Source organism: Elephas maximus, chromosome 12 (genome assembly GCF_024166365.1).
Source record: "Elephas maximus indicus isolate mEleMax1 chromosome 12, mEleMax1 primary haplotype, whole genome shotgun sequence".
Taxonomy (NCBI): Eukaryota; Metazoa; Chordata; class Mammalia; order Proboscidea; family Elephantidae; genus Elephas; species Elephas maximus.
In genome coordinates this window covers 106,261,372-106,289,050 of record NC_064830.1, presented here as the reverse complement: position 1 = coordinate 106,289,050, position 27,679 = coordinate 106,261,372, and the positions used below count along the sequence as shown (strand labels likewise).

The window sequence follows — 27,679 nt, the reverse complement described above, 5'->3', positions numbered from 1 at the left end:
TGTCCTTAACTAACTGTTGTTGTTGCTGTTAGGTGCCGTCGAGTCAGTTCCGACTCATAGCGACTATATGTATGACAGAACGAAACACTGCCCAGTCCTGCGCCATCCTTACAGTCGTTGCTATGCTTGAGCTCATTGTTGCAGCCGCTGTGTTAATCCACCTCGTTGAGGGTCTTCCTCTTTTCCGCTGACCCTGTACTCTGCCAAGCATGGTGTCCTTCTCCAGGGACTCATCCCTCCTGACATGTCCAAAGTATGTAAGACGCAGCCTCGCCATCCTTGCCTCTAAGGAGCATTCTGGCCGCACTTCTTCCAAGACAGATTTGTTTGTTCTTTTGGCAGTCCATGGTATATTCTATATTCTTTGCCAATACCACAATTCACAAATGGTCCATTAAGTGTGAACTTTTTAATAATTTCAGTTCTGGTCCACATTTCTCCCTTTCTATCAGATCCATCTATCAAGGCCCTGCTCAGAACAGTCACTAGTGGTAGCCAGGCACTGTCTTTGTCTCAGGGTAGATGAGACTGGTTTGTGTAGACTGTGAGTCCTGTAGACTGCTTTCTTCTCTGAGGCCTTGGATTTCTTCTTTCTCTTTTGTTCAAGACAAGTAGAGAACAATAGTTGTTAACCTCCAACCCTTTTAAGTAATTTTTTCCCCCCTTGTTTAACCGCCAAGATTGTGTGGTGGTTTAGGAGGAGATCTGGAGGAGAGAGAGAGGTGACTGAGAAGATGAATCCATTGTGGCTGCTTCTGAGGACTATAGTTGGTCTGGATAATATACCCCAGAAATGAGGAATTTGTGGGTGATTGGTCAGAGAGCTAGAGAGGGGCTGTGAGGACTTTAACTTGGTTTTTTGCTTCTGTCACATGGCTCATTCCTTTCTTCACACATTGTTCACCGGGGGAAGAAGGGAAGGAAATCATACATTTTCTTGGACAAACTTTTATTATTGTAGGCTGGGGTGTGGTGCGTGAGTGAAGATAACATCTACTGTGGTGTGTGTAGCTTCCATTGGATCTCCATTCTCATAAAGGGTATATGTGATAAAGGAAACTACTTCCGGTGGCTCAGTGGTTCAGTGTTCAGCTGCTAACTGAATGATCAGCGGTTTGAACCCACAAGTCGCTCTTCAGGAGAAAGATGTGGCAATCTGCTTCCGTAAATCTCATGGGGCAGTTTTACTCTGTCCTTTAGGGTGGCTATGAGTCACAGTTGACTCATCCGCACTGGGTTTAGTGGGTTTGTGTGATAGAAACTGATTTGGCAATGCCATGAAACCTCAACTCTTAGACAGATTTCAAATCTCTAGGCATTAGGCAGAAATCTAGATTAAAGTTTAACCTTTTCATCCTTTGTAACATAACCAAATGAAAGGAATGAGATAATATTTAGCCCCCCCCACCAAAAAAAAAGTTATGTTAACTTTGCTAAAATGAATGTAAAGTTTTCTGTCCTTTGCTCCATAATATACTTTTCTTGTTTTGGGAGGGAGAGATTAGGGATGGGAGGGTGGGAGAGGATTGTGAGTTTGAGACTATATTGATCAGAGCCAAGTTTAGCATGCTCTGGCACGTAAATTCAAGATTTGCGGTTGAGTGGAATTGATTTTGCTGAGACTAAATTAATCACAGTGCTTAATCACTGTAACCTTTAAACATTGCAGTCTTGGCCACAGCTCCAGGTCAGAGTGGGGCTCCTCTGAGCTTTCTGCCGTCATCTCATGGAAGGCCAAATGGCCTGTCTGTGCAAACAGGAATTCCCAGTGCAGGTCTCCACACTGGCCCCTGCCCTTCAGGGTGGTCACTGCAACCCAAGAGGGCTATCCGCATGCACACAAGTGTTTTCAGTTTTTTTCTGCAGATAAACTTGCCATGGCTGTCAAAATGCCCACAGGAAGCTCGTCTTTAGAGTTAAAATTAGAAACACTCAGTTGCATCGTGATGCTTTTTTTCTATTGAATAGTAAAGACTAATCCCATTCGGAACCATTTTGGAAGGATATAGTGATCAAGTTGGGAGAAACCAAGGCATGGAGAGTTGGACTCTTTAGTAGTCATCTGAGCCTGTAAGGAGGGGTGAGAATGGAACCTAGGTTTTTATTTTTGGTGTGTTTTGGGGGGGATTTTTTTGGATGCTCATTTCACTTCCTTGGTCTCAGTCTCATGCAGCCTCCCAGAATTAAACCATCATTATGCCTCCCATAGAAATGCAAATTACTTCCCTAGTTTAGCTGGCTTCTCTGAAAATACTTTTGTATGATTTTTTTTTTTTAACCCCTTTTGAGAACTGTCCTTGAAGTTCATCAGGATAGTATTCTTTTTGTGTGTCTGTGCTTCAGGTGAAAGTTTACAGCCTAAGTTAATTTCTTATACAAAAATTTATACATATTTTTATGTGGCCCTAGTTGGAATCCCTATAATGTGACCGCACTCTCCCCCTTTCCACTCAGGTCTTCCCGTGTTCATTCAACCAACTCCTATCCCTTTCTGTCTTCTCATCTCACCTCTGGTCAAGAGCTGCCCATTTAACCTTGTGTATATCTACTTTTTTTTTTTTTTTTTATATCTACTTGAACTAAGAGGCACACTCTTCATATGTATTATTATTATTATTATTTTAGAGTCCAGCCTAATCCTTGTCTGAAGAATGGGCTTCAGGAATGTTTTTAGTTCTGAGTTAACAGGGATCCCAGAGGCCATGTCTTCTGGGGTTCCTCCAGCCTCAGTCAGACCAGTAAGTCCGGCCTTTTTACGTGAATTTGAGTTCTGCACTACACTTTTCTCCTGCTCCATAAGGGATTCCGTTGTGTTCCCTGTCAGGGTGGACAATTGGTGGTAACCAGGCACCTTCTAGTTCTGGTCTCAGGCTGGAGAGTCTGGTTTAAGTGGCCCGTTTGTCTCTTGGGCTCATATTTTCCTTGTGTCTTTGGTGTTCTTCATTCTCCTTTCTCTATGTGGGTTGGGACCAATTGATGCATCTTAGATGGCTGCTCCCAAGCTTTTAAGACCCCAGACGCCGCTCACCAAAGTGGGATGCAGAACATTTTCTTAATAAACTTTGTTATGAGAATTGACCTAGATGTCCCCTGAAACCATGGTCCCCAGACCCCCGCCAATGCTGCTCTGTCCCTCAAAGTGTTTGGTTGTATTCAGGAAACTTCTTAGCTTTTGGTTTAGTCCGGTTTTGCTGACTTCCCCTGTAATCATGTGTTGTCCTTCCTTTCATCTAAGGTAATTCTTGTCTACTATCTAGTTAGTGAATTCCTCTCTCTCCCTCCCTCCCACCCTCATAACCATCAAAGAATATTTTCTTCTATGTTCAGACCTTCTCTTGAGTTCTATAACATGATCTCATACGATATTTGTCCTTTTGTGACTGACTTCATTTCTCTCAGCATAATGCCTTCCAGATTCATTCACGCTGTGAGGTGTTTCTGGGATTCATCATTGTTCTTTATCTTTGTGTAGTATGCCATCATGTTTATCTATTCCATCTGTTGATGGGCACCTAGGTTGTTTCCATCTTTTTGCTATTGTGAACAGTGCTGCAGTGAACATGGGTATGCAAGTATCTATTTGTGTGATAGCTCTTATTTCTCTAGGATATATTCCAAGGAGTGGAATTACTGGATTGTATGGTACTTCTATTTCTAGTTTTTGAAGGAAGCACTAAATCCACTACCAAAGTGCTTGTACCTTTTTACATTCCCACCAGCAGTGTATAAGTAGTGTTCCAGTCTCTCCACAATCTCTCCTACATTTATTATTTCGTATTTTTTTGGTTTAATGCTAGCCTTGTTGGGGTGCAATGCTATCTCATTGTAGTTTTGATTTGCATTTCTTTAATGGCTTATGATAGTATTTCCTCATGTATCTGGTGGGCATCTGAATGTCTTCTTTGGTGAAGTGCCTGTTCGTATCCTTTGCCCATTTTTTAATTGGGTTATTTGTCTTTTTGTTGTTGAGGTTTTGCAGTATCTTGTAGGTTTTAGAGATTAGACCCTGCTGGAATATGTCATAGCCAGATTTTTTTTCCCGGTCTATAGGTTGTCTTTTTACTCTGTTGGTGAAGTCTTTTAATGAGCATAAATGTTCAATTTTTAGGAGCTCCCACTTATGTAGTTTCTTTTCTGGTGTTTCTGCATTGTTAGTTATGTTTTATATTCTGTTTATGCCATATATTAGGGCTCTTAGTGTTGTCCCTATTTTTTCTTCCACGATCTTTATCCTCTTAGATTTTGTATTTCAGTCTTTGATCCATTTTGAATTAGTTTTTGTACATGGTATGAGGTATGGGTCTTGTTTCATTTCTTCGCAGATGGATATCCAGTTATGCCAGCACCATTTGTTAAAGAGACTGTGTTTTCCCCATTTAGCAGACTTTAGGCCTTTGTCAAATATCAGCTGCTCATAGGTGGATGAATTTACATCTGGGTTCTCAATTCTGTTCCATTGGTCTATGTATCTGTTCTACCAGTACCAGGCTGTTTTGACTACTGTGGCAGTATGTAATAGGTTCTAAAATCAGGTAGTGTGAGGTCTTGCACTTTTTTTCTTCTCCTTCAGTAATACTTCACTTATCAATGGCCTCTTTCGTTCCATATTGAAGGTGGTGATTTGTTTCTCTATCTCGTTAAAAAATGTTGAAATTTGGACCGGGATTGCATTGTATCTGTGGATTCCTTTGGGTAGAATTGGTATTTTCACAGTGTTGAGTCTTCCTATCCATGAGCAAGGTATGTTTTTCCACTTAAGTAGGTTTCTTTTGCAGTAGCGTCTTGTAGTTTTCTTTGCATAGGTGTTTTACGTGTCTGGTTAGATTTATTTCTAAGTATTTTATCTTCTTGGGGGCTATTGTAAACAGTACTGATTTGGTGATTTCCTCTTTGAAGTTCTCTTTGTTGACGTAGAGGAATCCAGCTGATTTTTGTATGTTTACCTCGGATAAACCAGAAAGAACATGGGTCCAGGGACAAAGGTAACCTTGGGGCACCAACCCCAGGTGACTGAAGAGTGAAGTCAAACCAGCAAGGAGAGGGAAAATTTCAGCAGATTTTGTTGTGCTGAGAAGAGGTAAAATGACTTAATGAAGGTCACTGGCATGTCAGCTGATTTGATTCCTGTGCAGGAATCTTCTCTCTGTCACCTACCCTTTTCTCCACAAAATAGATCTTGGCTTTACAACTATTTTCAATCAGATTTCTTATACATAGCAAGCAAAACTAGTTGCTGTTGGGTGGATTCTGATTCATAATGACTCCATGTGTGTCAGAGTAGAACTGCTCCATAGGGTTTTTAATGGCTGATTTTTCAGAAATAAATTGCAAGTCCTGTCTTTCGAGGTCCTCTAGGTGGACTCAAACCATCCAACTTTTTGGTTAGCAACTGAGCATGTTAACTGTACCACCCAGGGACTCAAATAGCAAGTAGAGCTCCAAAAATCTGATGTAATTTGTAGTGGGAACAACATTCTCACGTAAGTGAGATATATCTGTAATCTGACTTGGTGAGTTGCTTATAGTGGGAGAGAGAATGCCTTAACCTTAAAACTTCACTTTTGTAAAAGTTTTTGGGGTGTCGTTTTAGTTATCCAGTGCTTCTATAACAGAAAAACACAAGTGGATGGCTTTCATAAAGAGAGATTTATTTTCTCACCGTCTAGTAGGCTAGAAGTCCAAAGTCAGCTCCAGGGGAAGGCTTTCTCTCTCTGTTGGCTCTGGAGGAAGGTCCCTCTCCTCTGTCTTCCCCTGGACTAGGAGCTTCTCTGCACAGGAACCCTGGGTCTAAGGACGCGCTCTGCTCCTGATGCTTCTTTCTTGGTGCTCTGAGGTCTCCCTGTCTCTCTGCTCATTTCTCTCTTGTAGATCTCAAGAGATTGCCTCAAAACACAATCCAGTCTTACAGATTGAGCCCTGCCGCACTAACACAACTGCCGCCCTGCCCATCCTCCCTCATTAACATCTCAGAGGCAGTATTTACAACATGTAGGAAAGTCACACAATACCTGGAACCATGGCCCAGCCAATCGATGCACATATTTTTGGGGGGACATAATTCAATCCATGACAGGTGTCCTTGCCTTTCCTGTTAATACTTTCGTTTGTCTAAGTCTGTTTACATTTGTTTTCATTGGTGGGGTCAGTAGGTTCATAGCAAGAGTACAATTGGCAGTGTAATGGAGTGGTTTTGAACACAGATTTAGAAGGTGGAGTTCCTGGGTCAGCCTTGGCTCCACCACGTATTAGCTCTCTTGTCTTGGTCAGTTAGCCTGGCTGCTCTGTGCCACAGCACCTACCTCGCAGGGCTGCTGTGAAGGTTATACGGATTAGTGGAAGCTAAGTTCTTAGAATAATGCCGGCGTATGTGAGGGCTGGTTGGATGTTATTATCATGTGGTTGATCTGTTGTTATTTTCTGTACCTGTGGCTTTTAGGTGGTGACTAAATGTGTGTCTCTAATCCTGTTAGCTCTGCTGTAGCTCATCCCTGTTTTCCTCCCTTGATGCTCATTGATTACCAGAGTATCCCGGTGCCGTGGTTCTGATGCTGACTTTTTTTTACGTCCACTTTGTGGTTACATTTGGACCAGGGCAGCCAGATCTGGATATGCCAAAGATAGAGAGGAGAAGAGTAAAAGAGAATGTTACTACAACTTGATTGCAGAGTCGTTCTTTCCGCAGATGTTTGTCAATTGGCAGCTCGTTGCCTCACACAAGGACACAATGATCTGTAGGACGTGGTACCTACTTAGAATTCTGTCCGTCTAAACAGGACCTTTGGCAGCTTCCTGCCACCCACTTAACCTCTTTTCAAATCAACAGCAAACATTGTTTTAGAAAGGCATTTGATAAAATATAACATTAATATTCAGCTTTGGGGTTGGCTATCAATGAACCCCTACCCCAACACTCATCTGCATCCCTGCAAAGGTCAAGAGCACCTCTGAAGATCTACTGTCTTGAATTTGCGCAAAGTTGGTACTCAAACATTTTTTGCAATTACTTGTTTTGTCAGACTCCCCAGGAGAGACTATCAGGTCATGAGGGCAGTGACTGTGTTTGGTTCATCATTTTATTTACAGTATGTTGTACGAAAGGGTAAATTTTGTGTTGAATGTATCTCAAGTGCTTTGGAAGAGTAGAACCCAAAGGCATCTTTGTTACTGTTATTTGACAGCGAGTGATTTCCCACTGAAACGCATCTTGCTGCTGTTGTTGGGTGCCATCAAGCCAATTCTGATTCATGGCGACCCCTATGACAGGTTAGAACTGCCCTGTAGGGTTTTTTGTGTTTTGAGGGGTTTTCTTTTGGCTATACCTTTATGGAAGCAGATTGCCACGTCTTTATTCTGTGGAACCGATAGGTGGATTCAAGCTACCAACTTTTCCATTAGCAACCATTTGCTTAACCATTGTGCCACCAGAGCTCCTTAAAGGCATCTCCTTTAAGCCTTCATTCACAGGCTTGCTTTCCCTCTTCCCTTCTTTTATGCACTCACTGCCCCCTCACTCCAGCAGAAGGTGCACTAGGACCTTTTCTAACTTCTCTTAAGCTATTCCATTTGAACTTTCTTTTCATCATCTGTTTTTCAATATTCTCAGAATTAATCTGCCTGTTATGTCTGCTCTTACCTAGAAGATTTATGTCCTGAGAAGTGTGAAGCTGGTGGGGGAGTGAAGGGGGGGAGCAAAGGAGAAGTAGTTACCTCTAGCTGGTTGAAGAGCCCTCGCCCACGCTTCCAGACCGGGTACTCTGAACTCATCACTCCTGAGGTTTTCCTCTGTATGTTTTCTAGGCTGCCACGTCCAGGTAACAACAAATAGTCCTCATACCCAGTGTAGTAAAATAATGTAGAAAAGGCAGAATTATCTCAATGTTAAGAAAAATTGGTTCATAAAGCTGTGGGGCCCAGAACATAAGGTCTATAGAGCAGCTCCTTCCCCTTCCTCAGTGGGCCTTTCTTGGGTCACTGCTTCCTGCTAGTATTTAGTTCTGTTAAATTTTTCCAAATTGGCTTGTTTGTTTAGGATTATCCAAATTTGCATACAGCCTTCAGCCTGGCTTTGAGTCTACATTTCTTTTAAATGTAGATTCAAAGACACAGGTTTATGTCCCTGACCTTTCGCTAATTATTAGATTGAGATAAATGTGTGTAGGTGACAAATTGCCTTTAATGACATTTAATCTGCATGCTGACATTAACTCTGGTTAGTGTCCCAGTCAGATAGAGGCAAAGAGCATGGACTTTTATCTTAATTTGACCTGTTTAAAAGGTGTTTGTGGTGAGAGTCACTTTCTGATTAACTTAATAGCATGTTTTACATGAAAAGTAATCAAATATTGATGTAAGAAGAAGCTGCTAGATGACATATTTCCCAGTCGGCCATGAGTGGCAAAAACAACAGAGAAATGGGAGAGTTGCTAGTGACTTAATCATGAAGGAGAGCCTGGCAGCTGCTCAAAAGCCAATTAAAACAAACAAACAAAAAACAACCAAACCCGTTGCTGTTGAGTAGATCCTGACTTATAGCAACCCTATAGGACAGAGTAGAACTGCCCCATAGAGTTTCCAAGGAGCGCCTGGTGGATTCGAACTGCCGACCTTTTGGTTAGGAGACGTAGCTCTTAACCACTAGGCCATCAGGGTTTCCCAAAAGCCAGTCGGCCAGATCTGGAAGAAAGCACTTCTTTTACTCTTACGGTTCACCCGGAATCCATTTTGGATAGAGGCTGGCACTGGACTTTGGTAGGTGTTAGGTTAATAGATTTTAATACTTTTTTGATTTGCTAAATCACATCAAAGCCAGCCATTCTATTAAGGGAACACAACTTAATCGCTAATCAATTGGCAAAACAGGAAAACTTGAGTTGAGATCATTAACAACTTTCTTTCACACTTTTTAAGTGGCAAGTGATAGCTTTGGCAATTCTTCACAGGATTACAGGTACACTTCCTGTTGAATGTCGTTTTCTTAAGTTCATTTTTAGAGATCAGAGTGGGCCTGTGTCACTTGGTATAGTTTTGTGTGCTAAGAGGATGGTATATTGAGGGGAGGTAGTTGAGTGAAGACTAAGGCGCGCCTGACCCAAGCCATGGTATTTTCAGTCGCATCATATGCATATGAAAGCTGGACAGTGAATAAGGAAGACCGAAGAAGAATTGATGCCTTTGAATTGTGGTGTTGGCAAAGAATATCGAATATACCATGGACTGCCAAAAGAACAAAAAAATGTGTCTTAGAAGAAGTACAACCAGAATGCTCCTTAGAAGCGAGGATGGTGAGACTGCATATTACATACTGTGGACGTGTTGTCAGGAGGGAACGGTCCCTGGAGAAGGACATCATGCTTGGCAGAGTACAGGATCAGCGGAAAAGAGAAAGACCCTCAACGAGGTGGATTGACACAGTGGCTGCAACAATGAGCTCAAGCATAACAACGATTATAAGGATAGCCAGGACTGGGCAGTGTTTTGTTCTGTTGTGTGTAGGGTCACTGTGAGTCAGTTGTTCTGTTGTGCATGGGGTCGCTGTGAGTCAGAACCAACTCGAAGGCACCTGACAACAACAGTGATTGAAGATGGAGTCTCTGGGTGGTGCAAATGGTTAAGCGGTCGACTACTAGTGGAAAGGTTGGAGGTTTGAACCCACCCAGAGGTGCCTCGAAAGACAGGCCTGGAATTTGCTTCCGAAAGGCCATACCCTTGAAAACCCTGTGGAGCAGTTCTCCTGGACAGCAGCCAACAACAGCAGTGACTGAAGAGCACAAGCTTTGTAGTCTGCCTGCCTGTGTGACCACGGTGAGTTTCTCACTCTTCTGTGTCTCGATTTCCTCATTCATAAAGTGGGGAGAATGAGTTAATAAATCTAAAGAACTTAGAACACTCTCTGGCCCATAGTAAGGACTCATGGATAGTGTTTATTTACTTGCTTATTTATTTTTTTCCTGGAGTTTGGTGGGAAGATTGGAAGCAACATTTACCATTTTAGTTTCCAAGTGAAACAATAAACACAGCAAAGGAGTCTTTCTTCCGGGCATAACTGGATTGAGCCCATCTGGGCATCCGTTGTGCTGTAAATCCAGACCAACCTATAGTTTTGGTATAACTGAGGCGATGTTGACCCACAAAGAAACAATTGTGAATCAGAACTCCTTACAAGTTTCCCTTCGCCTCTGTAATCTGTGAAGTTATGTAATACTTATAGAGAAACGGTAGTGACTAGGTTAGGGAGAGCCTTATAAACGGGATTTCGATAAGAAAGCATACACAAATCACTCAGGGACTAAGTTAAGGTCAGAGGGGTCTCATGGAAACACATCAGGATGTTTTTAGCAATGACCTCATACTACTGTCAGGCTTTTTTTTTTTTTTTTCTTAGAGCTCTGGGTTCTTGAAAATTTTATTTCAATGGTGAACGTTTTTGCCTGGTTTTAAGAAAAAGGACCAGGGGCTGAATTGAAAGGCAGTTTTGGGCTTATTAGAAACCAAATGACTTAAAATGCCTTTCTGGTTATATCTTAATGCAGTTTTGATGCAACAATATACCTTTAAACAAACACATACTAGGTGGCAAATTGATGCATTTAGTGAATTGAGATCAACATGTATAACACAAAATTACATGTTTTTAAAGTTCCCTGAATGTTGACTGACTTTGTAGGGGGTGCTGGGAGCATTTCCATCCATCACAGGGGTAATTAGAGTAACTAGGGTATATTTGGTCCTGCACCAAGCTCATTCCGTAGTTCACCTGATTTTCATTTATGTTCCTCTCTCCTCCCTCCCTTTCTCTGTCTTTATTCTCTTCATTCGTGTTGCTCTGTGCATCTTTCTCTCTGTCACAGTGTGTCTCTCACACATAATTGAGGTTGTAAGACGTTGGTGCTGTTTATGAACTTCAGATAACAGTATAATCATCATCATAATCTCTGCCAATAATGGAGTGCCCGTTATATGTGGTGTGTCACACTGGATACTTGCTGTTTATGGTTTCACGTAATCCTCTCCTCAATTCCACAGGTGGCATGGAGTGAGTTCTACCTTATAGGTGAGCAGACTGAGGCTCACAGAGCAGCTAGGTACCTACTCAGGAGTAAATCTCAGGATTCAGACACTGATGTGTCTGCCTTCCCTGCTCCTATCTCCTCCTCTGTATCCTCCGGAGTCCCTGGTATTTCCCCCTTATCCTCATCATTGGTTGTTCCGCCGTGTTTAACTTGATTGCAAAAGATGAGGGCTCCACATTTTTTTTATTTTTAAACTGGGGCGTAATTCTGAAGTAGGCAGCTCAGGTGTCTGATTGAGCAATGTGGGTTTTGAATTAGATAACTGAAGACGGAATGGAGTGGCTGTCAGGATGCCAGTCAGAAGAGAATGTTTCTGAGCTAGTTATGAAAGGTGGTCAGGAGGATTATCCCCCAGTGCCCTCTGGCCTGTTCTTCTCACTGACCTGTTGCCTGCTTGTCTGCTGCCAAACCCTTAATGTACTGGCTCAGCCCACAGATGGATCAGTGGCAACTGATGGCTAGCTGCAGGCCTGGCGCACAAGGCTTCTGGTGGTGCCTACTACTCAATCTCAGCCAGACTTTCCCTGGCAGGGAGGAGAGGCAGCTCTTCTTGGTTTCACCGAAAGAGCTGGCCCCGTCTGTAGACACTAGCTGTCATAATATTCTTCCTCTTCTTGTGGCTCCTAGCCATTCTCTCCATCTTCCTTGGTAGCTTTAGTCACTGCCAGCACCTGTCACTCGGCTGTTGACACCTTGAAAGGGAATTGGGCAGACAGAGGTGAGAGCAGCCTGTGAGCTCCCTCTGTGGAGGCTGGCTCCGTCTGGCCCCCATCGCAGGCAGTGCCGAAGGATGTCAGAAAGCGCACGCCATGGAAGGCTTGCTTGTTCTTCCGAGGCCTGACTGGAGATCCGGGCTGGCAGTTCCCCACAGCTCGGCAGCAAGCAGTTTGGACGTTTGTGGATGGTGCTGGCCTCACATCCTGCCAGTGTGGGGTCTGGTAAATCAGTTCCAGTGCATTTTGTCTTGACAGGTTGGAAAAGTTTCCCAACTTCAGATGACTGTGTGGATCTTTGAGGAGCTTAATTGCCAGTGGGTGAGGGCTGCTGTTTTAAAGGAAATAGACATTAGTATGTTCTTCTTTAAAATATCTGGATGGATACACCTATGTACTCACTTTTTTTTTTTGTAAATGATCAGGACAGAGGTAAGGAGAGGGAGAGAGAGAAGGACTTGGCCAGGAGGTGAATGCCCCTTCAGATGCCAGGGACTGGTTTGTTGAGGCTTAGTGATCTTTTTGGTCTATAGGATATTATGTATTGGTCTTCAAGTTATTTAAGAATTCTTGTTATTCTTCCTTCTTGAAGCTGTCTGCTCTTGGCTTTCATTATTTTAGCCTTGTCTGGTTCTTTCCCTACTGCTTATTGGGTCCTCTTCTTTGGATATCTCTTAGATGTTCATATTTCTTAGTTTTTCTTCCTTAACTGTCTTCTCCTATCTCACGAATCTTTGGGCTTGCCTCCACCACTCAGTCTTCATCTTGCCCCTGAATCAGTGGTTTTGAAAGCGTGGTCCCTGAACCAGCAGCCTCAGCATCACCTGGGAATTTGTTACGAATGCGCTTTCTAGAACCTCACCCAACACCTACTGAACTGGAAACACGGAGGGTGGAGCCGAAAATCTGTGTTTTCACAAGCCCTCCAGGGGGTTCTGATGCTTGTTCAAGTTTGAGAGCCCCAGCTCTGTAGCTGTGGTTCTCACTTGGCTACAGTGGAATCCCTTGGGAGTCCCCACCCACCAGAATAATTCAGTGAGAATTCTGAAAGTCACATCAGTGTTTTAAAAACTCACCAGCTAATAGCAGTCTGCACCAAGGATTGAAAAGTATGGTTCTTTGTGCTCACCCCCCCCCCCACTTTTTTTTTTGAGAGAGAAGTGACTTATCTCATTCTCCAGGTCAGTATTGCCAACTGCTGTTTGAATTCTCCACATGGGTTATTTATCTAGTCCCCTCCAGGTGGACATTCTAGTTCTTTCTAGTTTTGTTATTTTTTAAAGCATGTTTGTGTGAGTATAGCTGTAATTAAGATTGACAGATAAATAAGAAGCTGGGTGTGTTAGATGCTATTGGCGCCCCAGTCTGTATCTCCTCAACTCTCACCATTCCCAGGCTCTGAATACTGCTTACTGTAGGCAACTGTGACTCCTGAAGATTTTCCATGGCCAGGTTTTATGTAAGGCAGACTGAAAAAGAGAAGTTAGTATTCCCAGAAACTGTTGTGAACTAATGACAGAGGGGAGTTATTGAATGAATACCCCAGGTCTCTTTCTCCTTAGATGAAACAGCTCTGAGGCATGTTCTTCACAGTTCCCCAGAGACCCCCAACGGGACTCAACTACCGTTGACCACAGCAGTAACTGCTCATTAAGACACCCTGTCTTGCTTCTACGCTCCCCAGCACATACTTCTGGCTCACCTCCCAGATGAGCTACTTCACCTCAAATCCTGTGTCTGGATCTGCTTTTAAGTAAGCCAAACCTAAGACTTTTGGTGAAAATGGAATGTGCATTTTAGATTTTGCTAGATATTGTCAAAGAGATTTTACTAATTTCATGGTAAGAATAAAACATAGTTAAAGTAGATCAAACCTGTGCTCCTACTGGATACATTTCTATTGAGCAGTTTATGTTGATCCCTTAGGAAATCAAGTATCATATAACAGAAATAGGATCATCGTTAGGCAAGGGAATGACTTATGTTTGTCCTGCCTTGCCCTGGACCTCTGCTCAGTCCTTCTAGAATGCCATTTATCTCTGCAGTAAAGAATTGGGACAAGAGTGGGAACTCTGGAGCTAGACGACAAGGTTGGAATCTAAACCCAGCTATGTGACCTTGAACAAGTCACTTTGTCTTTTTGTGCCTCGTTTTTGCTCATCTGTAAAATGGAGGTGGCAGTAGCATCTACCTCACGGGTCATTGTGTTAAGAGTTAACAAATGTAAATCACTGAGAGCAGTGCCTGGCACATAGTCATCACTCAGTTTCCTCTATGAATACTGTTTTAAGAAATATCCCCCAATAGTTGTGATATTTTTATCCTTCTAAAAAGCAGTAGTTTTTTCTGTTGTGACACCTATCAGAGCCTGGCCCCCTCCTCTTCTCTTAGGGTATGTGCAGATTTGGGGCTATTGGTCTGTTTTTCTTTGAGTGCCTTAAGTACAGGTATTACATTTGACTAATTGTGGCACTTGGTAGGGGCTCAAGAAACATTTGTTGAATTGGATTAAATCCAAAGGATGCTTCTTCAGCTGAAAGGCTGTAGTAACTTCCATCTGTCCCCATGATGTGAGATGGTACACTCCTTTCTGAGAAAGTACTATAATTCTTAAAACTAGACTTAAAATTGTTTAAAGTGGATTTTTTTGGGCTCTCATACAGATATGCTTGTACTCAACTATTGTTGTTAGGTGTCTTTGAGTCAGTTCTGACTCCTAGTGACCCTGTGTGCAACAGAATGAAATACTGCCTGGTCCTGTGCCATCTTCACAGCTGTTGCTGTGTTTGATCCCACTGTTGCAGCCACTGTGTCAATCCATCTTGTTGAGGGTCTTCCTCTTTTTTGCTGACCCTCTACCAAGCATGTATCCTTCTTCAGGGACTGGTCCCTCCTGGTAACATGTTCCAAGTATGTGAGATGAAGTCTTGTCAGCCTCACTTCGAAGGAACATTCTGGTTTGTATTGGTGAGCTATTAAGAAATAATTAGAAATGAGTCTGAATCAGAGGTTGGCAGACTTTTTCTACAGAGTCCCAAATGGTTAAGTATTTATGTTTTGCTGGTCGTATGACCTCTGTTAAAACTATGCACCTTGACTGTTGTAGCAAAAAGCAGCTGTAGACGTATGTAAATGAATGGCATGGCTGTGTAACGGTGAACTTTTGTTTACAACAATGGGCAGAAGACTAAATTTGGTTTGCAGGCTGTAGTTTGCTGACCCCTGATCTATAGCATTACCATGTAGACCACACACCAGGTTGGGTGCTGTTGGCTACAGGAGTTCCAGGTGCCACATCCAAAGGCAGAAGAGCCTGTGTTCATCTGTGTATGTTCTCATTAGGTGTAAGGAAACCTTTCCAGAAGACCCAGCAGATCCCCCACAGGTTTTAGGGCACCAGATGGCATCACATCCTCACCTATGAACAGGCCACTGACCATGGAATGGGACTGCCATGATTGGCCCCGACACATCAGGACCCCCATGTTGAGAATGGGGCCCGCCTCCCTGCATCATGCGGCCATGTTGGGAAGGGTAGTTCTTTCTGAAGTGAGATGGGGATTTGCTGTCTGCATGGGTGGCCACAGCCCAGTTACTGCCTCCTATTACATTGTCATAGTAAAGACTTTTAATTGGTGTGGAATTTCTTTGTTAATGCTCATACTTACTTTAAGTTATCATTCTTGTGACATGAATAGACCTGTCCTAATATAGGGACCTTGGATAATCAGTCCAGATTTCTGCTGTAAAGTTGGAGGTTTTCTATGTGCCTCTTTAGGCTGCTCGTTTTGCTACTGACAAATAGGCAAAATAGAGAAAAGAGCTGATTGGCCACTTGAATGAAACAGTTCACCATATACCTTTCTCTTTCTGCCTGAGAAGAAGAGAATGGTTTCCATTGATTACTGGGAAATAAACAAGGACGAGCTCCTTGTCATACTTGATGACAGTGAGGGAGTAAGCCTCTTAGTAGTCATCATCAACTATGAATTAAACCAGTTCGCTGCCCGTCTTGTTCTACTCAGATCTTATATTTCTTTAGTGTATAATTTTGAAGTGATTTTAGATTCCAAATGAAACTTAGAGCCCTTTGGTCTCACTTGAGAATGTTTTGACAGCCCTTTTTTTTTTCTATCACAACAGGACCTAGCCTCTTAGGGGCCTTGGACCAAGCTAATTATCCTAGTCATATCCGGCAGAAAGGGATCCCACTGCCACTTGTCTGAGACTGCACTGTTCGTCCTGGGTTGCATGGGGGCAATGGTACAATTGGCCTTACTGTTTTTCTACTTGACTTCTTTGCAGCGTAAACCTATCCTCTCAGAACTACAAAATGCCTTTCTCTTACTTGTTGAAAGATTTTAAGGAAGAAAGAAAGGGAGAGAGGGCTGTGAGGGAAAAGAAGCCATTAACAAGACTGGCTGCCTGTCCCTATCCAGCTAAACTAGCCTCAGATACCTGTATTCCCGTTGGTTTATTGTGAGGGCATCTGAGAAGGTCTTCCCCTTGGTCATATCTCAGTTTACACTCTATAAAATTAGATTAAAAAACAATGTTAATTCAATTAATGACTGTACTGCAAGTTTGTCTTAGTGTGCACTGAAAACAGGGGGCAGACTCTAATAATTAATCTATGGATTTAATGATTGCAACTTTGAAGAGTGTTAAGCTAAAGTGAAGTGCAGAATGGCTTGTTAACTGGGTTTATTAGCTGTTGACCTTCCCTTTCAGCATAATGGTGGCAGTCAGACCAAAGAGAGTGCTAACGTCCTGATTAGCATTTATCTAAAGATAGGCTGCTGCCTATTCCACAGTAAATTAGTTCAATCAGCCATAAAGAGCTTGAGAAACATTTTCTGCTTTATAAAAAGAATTAGATGTTAGAACAGTTCATGTGGCGTAGCGCCATGAAGATGGATTGAGCCCCTGTACGTGCTCGTTTGAGGAAGGCACGTTGAGGGTATTGAGTAATTGAACAGATTTTCCCACAAGATTGATCAGGGGCCCTGGATTCCCTGCACAATTGAGTGATGCCCTAATTTTTGCCTTCTAATAAGAGCACCGCCTCTGCTCCTGTTTCTCTGTGTTCATTCAGGGAAACTGAAAATGCCTTTCTTGGGCACCTACTGTAAACTGTGTATTACTTAGGAAGTAAACAGTGTCTTCTGCTCACAAGGCGACTGATTTAGTTGAGGAGGTGAAAGATACACTAAAACTTGAAATACACCACCCTCTCCACCACCACCAGGAAAACTGTAATGTGACAGAAGAGAAGAAACTACATAATGGCCAAAAAAAATCCACTGCTGTTGAGGCGATTCCGACTCCTAACAGCCCTATCGGACAGAGTAGAGCTGCCCCACAGGGTTCCCAAGGCTGCAGTCTTTATGGAAGGAGACTGCCACATCTTTCTCCCGTGGAACAGCTAGTAGATTTGAACCACCGACCTTTCAGTTAGCAGCCAAGCACTTAACCACTGTGCCACTAGGGCTCCTGTATAATGGCAGTTGTCACTTTTTGTGCAGTGTTTTATTCTTAGATTCTGTTACAGAGTAAAGCTTAGTTTCCCAAAGGAGCAGTGTAGTAGTTGGGGGGTGATGTTTCTAGCCAAGGTCTTGGCATCAACTAAGTTCTTCTCGTAGTGAGTCATAAAAGCAAAGAGGCAAAAATTATAAACCTTTCCAATCATTTAAAAATCTTAAATTATGATCCAAGTCCTTAAAAAAAAAAAGGCATAAATGTACTGTACTATTGATTTTATGAGGAGCCCCAATGTACTATAAAGTATACATAGAGCACATAAAATTCCAACTCCACTGTATCGTGAATTAGAGCTCGCTGAAATGAGCGGGCTCGCTATATAGCAAACATTAATGAAACGTTTAATTAACAGTCTTTCCACTTGCCTTTTTAGAATTTGGAAGAGCTTCCCGGGCACTGTTTTGGTGACCGAGGTTTTCACAAAATGAAAGAATAAAACCTGTCCATGAAAATATTGACTCTCTTAGCTTCTGAGTACACACGTATCGTGTGGGTCCTTGCATTTCCCTCGAACAAAACCATAGGGAGGTGGGTACTTTGTGAGGGACAGTGGTGGAGGGTTTCTTATGGATTGTTGTAGGGCTGTGGGCTTCAGACCATTTTATAGCCTTGTATAAGGGGTTCTCCCCTTCCGCAGCCTTTGCTGTAATTGTGAATATTGGTTTGCTCCATTGCCTGGTCAGTCCAGGACGTCTCCAGGACGACTCAGCTGAACGAGCAGGTGCAAACCAAACCAGTAGCCACTGAGCTGAGTCAGACTCATGGTGTCCCCATGTGTGTCAGGGTAGAGACGTGTTCTATAGGGTTTTCAGTGGCTGGTTGTTCAGAAGTAGACCGCCCAGCCTTTCTTCTCATGTGCCTCTGGGTGGTTTCCAACTGTCAGTGCTTCAGTCAGCGGTCAAGTGCTTAACCGTTTGTGCCACCCAGGGACTCCAATGAGCAGGTCAGGCAGCTTTAAAAAAAAACAATTAAAAAAATATGCTAAATGGAAGAATCAGTCAAAGAAGACCATGTATTGTAGTGTCAAGCAAGCTCTGTGTGGCTGTAGAGTGGCAAGTCTGATGGGATCCTGGGAGTCCCTGGAGGGACTGGCTAGTGTTGGGTTTTTCTTGGTAGAGAAAGAAGTACAGGCCAAATTGGTAGAACTTTTGGAAGCGGAGCTGTTGAAGGAGGAAACGTGAAATTGTGTTTATCGCTGTAGTTAGAGGCATAAAGGCATAGATGTATGCAAAAAGGAAAAACAAAAACAAAGCAAGGACTTTTTAGGTAATACCTGGAGGAGGTTATTAGCATCTTAGGGCAATTCCAACAGAGAACAGAAGGCAAATTAAAAAAGATAAATGCAGATTTTCTGTTAGCTGTTTGGTGCTCATGTGGTGCCTTCTGAAAAATCAGTGCCATGTGAGGTGTAAGATCCTCTGAGAGCACTAGATGAAAAGCTTGGGAAAGCTGGTTTATATTTCCAACTGTGTCTGTGTTACACTGAATAAGTAACATTCTTCGTGAGCCTTCCTTAGCTTGAGTTGCCCTTCTTACCCTGAAAGGACTGCACAAGGACCCCTGAGGTAACATATACCCACTGCATTGTACTTAACAGGAAGGTATCAAAATTGTGGGATGGAAGGAGAAAGGAAGGGAAGAAAATGCTTAGTAAATTGTAGAGGGCTGTGTAGTGCAAAGATCCCTGGTGGCACAGTGGTTGAGAACGCAGCTGCCAGCCACAAGGTCGGCAGTTGAAATCCACTGGCCACTCCCTGGAAACCCTATGGGGCAGTTTTACACTGTTTTTTTTTTTTTATAGGGTTGCTACGAGTCAGAATCGGCCCAACGTGAGTTTGGTTTTCAGTCTGGGTACGTAATGCAGGGACTTGGTTTTGCTGGCTTATTCTAGCCAAGTTTGTGAAGGTTGTGAGAGCAGTAAGAATTGTTCTATCGGTATTACTTATGTTTTCAGATGATATTGCTTTATTTAGAAATTCTGTGATAAATTTGGAGGTACCTGGGGTAACTCTGAAGGCTTGGTGGCACAGTGGTTGAGAGCTATGACTGCTAACCGAGAGGTTACAACAGTCTGAATCCACCAGGCTCTCCTTGGAAACCCTATGGGGCAGTTCTGCTCTGTCTTCTAGGGTCCTTATGTGTTGGAATTGACTGGACAGCAATGGGTTTGTTTGTTTTTTTCTAGGAACTCTATGTTGTTATAATGTAATAGGTTTATAGTGTTGTACCAAGGAAAAATGTTGGCAATTTTATAACAGCCGACAGGATGGCTAATAGAAATCAAGCCCATAAAAAGATGAATTATGATTTGTTTTGACTGAACTTTTTGCTGAGATGACCAGCCAGAACAGATGTTGCTAGATGGGCATTTCCTAATTCTGAGTGCCATACTTACAGCAGTTCTGCTTTTGGAGAAGTTTTGATATATTGGCATCAGGTTTGAGGTATCATTCCAATATGACAGATTACTGGTATCTGTGGTATCCAGCAGTTCTCCACTCAGTGGGGAATGTGGAGGCTGAACGTTAGCATTGCCATTTCCTACTTTATTCCACCCACTAAAGAATTCCATATGCATACAGAATGCTTTTGAGGACTTGAGTGGGTGTCTTCTGGGAGGAATCCTGTTGCCTGTGAAGTTCTTGTTGTTTGGCTTTGAAATCTCCTCTCGTATCCAGCTCCATTCTTTAAGAGCTGTGTTCTTGTTGTTTGGCTTTGAAATCTCCTCTCGTATCCAGCTCCATTCTTTAAGAGCTGTGTTAACTTAGGAAGCAGCTTGACCTTCGGTTTCTTCATCCGTAAATGGAGGAGATAGCTGTAGTGTTGGGGGATCGGGTGAGACGGTGTAAAGCATTCAGCAAAGTACGTACCACACACAACACACTCCTCCTTCGGTGGCGCTTGTGTCCATGGTGCCTGAAACAGACAAGTGGAGCTCTGAGGTGTTGATGTGTTTGTTTATTTGTTTCTTTTGTTTTGTTTATGTTTAGACTGGCCGTATTATAGCTTCTTCAAGATTTTTAAGGCCATCGTGAATCATATTATCAAAAGTTGTGTAGGCTTTTAAAAGTTTAGTATAAACAGCACAACATTAGGCTTAAGGCACTTAGGTTTTAGTGTTTGCTCTAAGACTTAGGCTTCTGCTACCTCCTCCCCTCATGAAATAAGGGGATGGAACCAGCTGGTCCTTGATTCCTCCCTGCGCCAAGATTGTATGATCATGTGGTCTTCATTGCCCAGTCAAGTTTTTGTTCTCCCTCACTTCCTCTTAGCATACGCTTTGTCTTTACTCTCTAACGCTGCTTTTTGCCCATCTTCCGCCATCTTCCTTCTGTCCACCCCTTCCACGTCTTTGACATTGTTGTAATGTATCTGCCGTGAAGCAAGCAGTATGGTTAGGAGCTAGGTATGACTTGGTTCCTGAAATAACATCATTTATAGTTTAATGGGGGAAGCTCAATAGCACAAATGAATACATACAAAATGTGATAAGTACTATGAAAGAACCGGGCTGTGACTGGGAAAATGGATACCTTGTCCAGTTTGGAGCCCTTGGGTGGTACAAATGGTTAACACGCTCCGCTGCTAACGAAAAGGTTGGAGGTTGAAGTCCACCCAGAAGCACCTTGGGAGAAAAGCCTGGTGATGTGCTTCCAAAACTCTGTCCGACGGAGCACAGTTCCACTCTGACACGCATGAGGTTGCTGTGAGTCAGAGTCAACTCACAGGCAGCGGACTTTGGCCTGGTTTAAATGACTTTCAGGAGCTAGAGGTGATTATTCAGGAGTGAGAAGAGCTGACCAGCCATGGTTTGAGAAAAGGACAGCGTGGCTGTGTGGCTGGGAATGCGATGAGCTGGAGAGACGGTGGTGAGAGTGAAGCTGGAAATGAATGCCACGTTTGAGGCCAGGTTAGGGAGTTCACATTTCTTTCTGAGTGCAACAGGAAGCCTTTGATAACAAGATGAAGATCCTGCTTTCCCTTGGCTGGACTAATCAACAGCTGACCTTTTTAAACATATATTTTAATTTTACATTAATCTTAACGAAGAATACCACATTACACCCAAATTGAATGCAGTTTGAACACAGGCTGAACAGAACGAAGTAGCCTGTGGCCAAGTGTGCATGTCAGTATTGTGCTTCTACCACAGGCAAGGCCTTGGTTTCCTAGAGGCCTTCTCCCCTCTCTACCCCGCTCTGACTCCTAGAGCACTTCTCCTCTCTCTACCCTGCTTTGACTCCTAGAGGCCTTCTCCTCTCTCTATCCCGCTCTGACTCCTAGAGGCCTTCTCTTCTCTCTACCCAGCCCTGACTCCTAGAGGCCATCTCCTCTCCCTACCCAGCTCTGACTCCTAGAGGCTTTCTCCTCTGTCTACCCCACCCTGACTCCTAGAGGCCTTCTCCTCTCTCTACCCCACCCTGACTCCTAGAGGCCTTCTCTCTCTACCCGGCTCTGACTCCTAGAGGCTTTCTCCTCTCTCTACCCTGCCCTGACTCTTCTCTCTACCCCGCCCTGACTCCTCTCTCTACCCCACTCTGACTCCTAGAGGCTTTCCCCTCTCTCTACCCCGCTCTGACTCCCAGTCGCCTTTTCTCTGCTTTTGCTCACCTCTTCTTCTCAGCTGTAAACAAACAGCGACAGCATCCACAGACCTTCAGATAGCAGCTTTGCTGCTGGCCTGTGCATCAGTGACTCTAGACGCCTAGGAATTACAGATGAGTTAGAAAGTGGGCCTCCCAAAATATTCAAGTAGAATGCCTCTTGCAGCAGAAATTCCAAAGCCAGTCAGCGAAGCTGATGTCACTGTGTCAGGTCACTGGGTCAGCCAGTGCAGGTGCTGAGACTTTGATTGAGCTGACACAAAGTGGAACGTTCATGCATAGACATATGGCAGCCAGTTAAATGCACTTACCAAGTGTGTTCATTGTAGGTAACACTGCTGACATTTGGTGGGGATGCAGAGAAGCAAAGGATATAAGTGACAGACAGGCCCTGTTATGGTTTGAACTGTGTCGCCCCAAAAAATGAGTGTCAACTTGGCTAGGCCGTGATTCCCCGTATTGTGTGGTTGCCCTCCATTTTGTGATCTGCTGTAATTATCCTGTGTGTTGTAAATCCTAACCTCTGTGATGTTAACGAGGCAGAATTAGAGGCAGTTATGTTAATAAGGTAGGACCCAATCTACAGGATTAGGTTATATCTTGAATCAATCACTTTTGAGATATAAAAGAGAGAAGTGAGCAGAGATGAGAGGGACTTCTATCACTAAAAAAGAAGAGCCAGGAGTGGAGCGTGTCCTTTGGACCCAGGGTCCCTGTGCTGAGAAGTTCCTAAACCAGGGGAAGATTGATGACAAGGACCTTCCCCCAGAGGTGACAGAGGAAGAAAACCTTTCCCTGGACCTGGTGCCCTAAATTCAGACTGCTAGCCTCCTAGACTGTGAGAGAATAAATTTCTGTTTGTTAAAGCCATCCACTTTTGGTATTTCTGTTATATTAGCATTAGGTAACTAAGATAGATCCTTTTCCCTGAAAAAACATAATCTTATTGGGCAAATAAGCCAGGTACCTGTGGAAGGTCATTTCGGGCATAGTTCTGGTAAATATTTAACAGTTTTTTTTTTTTTTTTTTTAAATAATCGTGCTTAAAAATATTTTTCAATGAGTATAGTCCATGAATTTTTATTACTGGCCCCTGATTTTATATACTTACTTTCTGCCTTGCTAATGGAAGCAGTGTGCGGATTTAGGGATTTGGGCTTAGGGAAGGAAGGCTGTATCCAGGCTCTTTAACTTTGACCCAAAGCAGTGAAAGGAAGTGGACAAGAGCCATTCGTACCAGGCCACCTCTTGGTGGGAGGACCTGAGATTGCCCTGGCTGGCTGGCACGCGCAGTTAAAATTTAGGAGCTAGCATAAGCACAATACTGTCTGTTGCAGCAGATTCTCAGGCCTCCCCCCTTGCTTCTCCTGCCACAGGCCTTATACTAAGTAATCTCTAAGTATACAAAGCTGAGCATTCTTAAGGTAGTGGACAGAGAGGGCTCCTGGATGTGCCTTCCCCTCCCCTGTCCCAAGTGGTGGCCAGACCGAGGGCTGTGAAAGAAAGTGACTGTTGGAGAATGAAGCAAGGACAGCCTGTGTGAGGGTAGGGGTAGTCCCCTTTACACCAGTGTTAGCTCCACCCGCAGAGTCAACGCATGGGTTGCCTCTCACGCTGACACGACCTCCTCCCACAGCCCCGTCCCTTGAGCCCCAGCATGCTGTCGTTGACCCCTTCCTCCTGGCATCTGGTCCTTGAGCCCCAGCATGCTGTCGTTGACCCCTTCCTCCTGGCACCTGCTCCTTGAGCCCCAGCATGCTCTCATTGACCCTTTCCTCCTGGCACCTGCTCCTTGAGCCCCAGCATGCTGTCGTTGACCCCTTCCTCCTGGCACCTGCTCCTTTATAGATGGCCAGCTGGAAACTCACCACTCCTCTTTTACCCCAAATTGGGAACTTCTGGAGACAGAGGCGTTTTGATGTAATGGCCGAAAACATGGGCATTGAGCTAGACAGCTTGGGTCTGAACCCTGCTCTACACTTGCTGGCCAGGTCTTAGTTTTCTCATCTGTGAAATTATGATAACAGTGTCCACTTCTTGGTGTTGTCATAGGCTTGAATAAACCTGGCACATAGGAAACAATAAATATTAGCTGTTAAGATATAGAGTAGGACATCTGCTTTTGAGAACTTAACCTGTAAACGTTCTGCTGTACTTTCCCTACTCTTCCACCTTGATTTCTCTTAACTAGAATGAAGGTGAAGAGGGATGAGTGTCGAAAGTGAGAAAGCAGGAGAGAGGCGCTTGGCAGGGAGCCTTCCTTAGAGAGGATGTGTTCTGATCTGTGGCATCTGATAGGATTGGTTATGATACCGGATATGGAATTGAGTGTGGTGTGGAAAGAGCAAAGGCCCTGGTGATAAACCAGGAGGAGTTACCTGTGGCATAGCCTCCTTTGTCCCTGGGAACCAAGTGTTACCAAGGATGTAGCTGTTCTCTTCAGCCCATTCTCCTGGGATTTTTACTGTTTACAAATGATGGAGTGACCAGAGTATATTTTGTTTTCTGGTAACTTCTTGGATTTCCAAAGAGAGAACCATAAAAGCTTCATAAATACAGTGTCTCCATCTGTAGGGGAGACTGGGGAAAGGACCACTTTCAAGAGTTGCTACCCATACACCCCTGAAGTGGGTCTCCTAAGCCAGATACGACTGGTCATGTGCAGAGAAATGTGACCTGTGATGTATGCCTTGTGCCCTCTTTCATCAGACTCTCTCACCTTACTCTGTAAGTTAGTCAGACTTAAAAATATTTTTTAAAATTATATTGATTAAATGTTGAAGAACATATCATCTCAAGTTTATGGAAAAATTGTGTGAGTACCTGTTTATAATAAAAATTCTGCCACCACTTGTCAAAAATGGCATTGTTTGAGGAGTCTACATGGTATAGGGCTAAAACCATAGGATTTGATGTCATATAGACCCAATTTAAGCTCCATCACTCATTACGTGTGACCTTGGTAAAGTTACAGCACTACTCTGAGCCCCACGTTCCATATTTGTAAAGTAGGGTTACGACAGCCATGTATCTCATGAGGTTATTATACAAATTGGTAACATGGAAGATCTCTCAACAGTGCTTGGCACCTGGTAGACACCCCACAGATCTTAGCTATTGTCATCATTATTTTCAGCACCTTTATTTAACTTAGTTGTAATGTGACCTAATTACAAAGGGAAGTCATATTCTAAAAGTAAAATGCAAAGATGGATATTAAAAATTTACTATACTTAAAATTCACTTTAAGAACATCTGATCATGGCTAATTTTTAATGATTGATTTTTAAAAGTAAAATTACTTGAAGAGATTTTTTTCAAGCCCTTAAGTATTTTTCCACAGTTTAAATATATTCCAATTAAATTTATTGTACATTTTTACAGGAGAGTGATGTAAGAGTTGATTCTTTGAGGTATTGATTTGACCTAATTCAGGATAACAGTTACTCCTTTTAAGTGCAGGCACATGCAAACCCTGCCCCTCTTCTTAGGGCGCTCACAATAGAACTGACTTAAAAAGAAAACAAACAAGCTTGGGGGTGATGGCATGTGTTTTCCTCTTCTTTCTCTGATGCCTTGTAAAATCTAACCTCGCTTTTAAAAATATAAAATAGGGAAGGTAAATGCTTAAAGTGAGGAAAATTAATGTTTAAAGTAATGTGGAGGGGTTTTCTTTTTAGGTTTCAACATTTTAACTTTCTCGTACATGTTAGATGTTGGTGCTCCAAGCACGACTTTGTTTAGAAATTCCTCACTGAAGCAGAGACTTCTAAAGGAGCTAATGTATGTTTGACGCAGCTTTGAATGTTGAGTCTTTTGGAGCAGCTGTGAACTTTGTATTATAAAAGCGATCTTACTGTTTGGGGGCTAAAGTAAACCATATAGAGAAGGTGTTTGATTAATTAATATACTTTTACTAGGGATGCAGTTTTCTTTAGTACAGTACAGTGCAGCATGTGAACTTCAAAACATGTGGATTTAAGCAACAGTCATTTTACAAAGAATTACATGTTTTAGAAGAAGGTTTCACTGGACTTTTAGGGCACCTGGGCTTGGCCGTAGAACTGGGTTCCAATTCGGCTTGCCATCAAAGAGTCTTGTGGCTTTGGGTTCATCCTTAAACTTCTCGGACTAAATTCTTTTGGAGAAGGGCTTAGGGCAACAATATGACATGCTATTTTTGCATACTTCTTTGTGCTGACTGGGGTTGGGTAGAGTTGGCATGGAAGTTTTGAAGGACCCGGGGTGCCATTTCTGTGCTCTGGACCAGCTTCCTCAGCTGTTAGCTGTGTGTGTCTGAAAGTACAGGTACACGAGACGAGATGTTCTCTGCAGCTGCTTCCACCTCTCCAGGGCTACCGTTCAGAAGGTGTTTATAATAATTTGATTTTAAACTGTGTTTACACGGGTTTCTTTTGTATTAGAACATTTGTTTTCTAAAGAAAAGACTCATGTATAAATATAGACTGATCAATAAAAAGTTAGGAATGAAATAATGTGAATTAACTTCCTTTAGTGATAAAACTGAAACAATTTTCCTGCGAAAGAAAGACAGGTTAGTAGCACCATCTACAGGCTGCTGAAGAAGGAAACTTCCTGTGTGGCGCTTACATACAAAGGATTTGTGGTGCAGAGAATTAAAAAAAAAGGGACAGGAACACCCATACTCCTTCTTTTAAATGTGTTCTGAGTAAAACTTGCTAGTGTTAGTATTTTTGTTCCTCAGCACTGGTACGTTCAGTTCTCCACATGCGCCCAGCTAAGCTGAACCAGTAGGCTGTTGACTGACCTGTGTATCTTCCTTAGGATCCCTGTTTCAACCCACGCTTCCAGGTTCCTTTTCCTGTCTGTGGAAATGACCGTGATAGTGCGTGGGCAATGAAACGCGGATGGATTCCAGCAAGTTCCTGTATAATAGTTTACAAGACCCGAGGCATGAAGCCTGCCTGCAAGGGACACTTTGTCTTAGCTGCTCTGTATACTCCAAGGATTTATTGTATCATTTACTTCCACTTTTAGATGAAAATAAATGCAGGCATTCTTGGCTTGTTCATATGAGTATGTATGTGTCTGTGTTAACCTTAGTTTTTAAATGAGGCTGATAGGTTACCATTTTGGTTCAAATGGCCTTTTTTGTTTCTAAGATTCTGTGATTCTGTAAACAGAGGTAGTGTGGGACATGGATTAATATCTTATAAAGGAACCTGGAAAACTTACCTCTCAAGGTGGTAATAGCTGATATGGTGTTTCCATTCCCAGATAACCCCGGTTTCTTGAGACAGACCTTCACTGACCATTTTATTTTAGTTGTCTCCCCATCGGGAAACTGGTACCCTTTATGGCAACCTGGGAACTTTTATTGGATTCTTTTCAGTGACTGGATTATAAAGTTTTCATGGTATTAGCTGAGTTGAAGTTTTCTGTTAGAAATAGCCTATTAAAATTAACTTAATAATTGGCCCCATTGTAAATGGTAAGGAGTTTCTGGAAAGTACAGAGAAGAGGTGTTCAATAAACCATTAAAAAAGGCAAGAAGCCAATCCCCCACCTCCACCCAGATTGAGCATAAACTAGAAACATTGGAAGACTGTTCCTTGAGCACTGTCATTTCTTAGAGAAGCGGACAGATAGAGGAGGTGCATATTGAAAGGGAGAGCTAAGCCAAAGAGTAATTCAGATGATAAAACAATTGATAAGATTTTTAAGGCACCTATTGAAACAGATGAGGTGTAGGTCCCACCAGAATGGGGGC

At 43.0% G+C, this 27,679-nt stretch overlaps 2 protein-coding genes across 8 annotated transcripts in view; both read left to right on the top strand.

The window, feature by feature from the left end:
- The window catches only part of AUTS2 (activator of transcription and developmental regulator AUTS2), a 1,314,883-nt gene that overhangs the window by 455,437 nt on the left and 831,767 nt on the right, over window positions 1-27,679 (top strand). The window lies entirely within an intron of this gene.
- LOC126086696 (uncharacterized) overlaps window positions 1,584-27,679 on the top strand; it is a 53,386-nt gene continuing 27,290 nt past the window's right edge. For 3 of the 4 annotated variants that reach the window (XM_049903254.1, XM_049903257.1, XM_049903258.1), the window contains exon 1: window positions 1,584-27,679. This exon is cut by the window's right edge. The gene's annotated coding sequence lies outside the window, so the exon portion shown is untranslated. The other variant, XM_049903256.1, reaches the window with a different exon arrangement.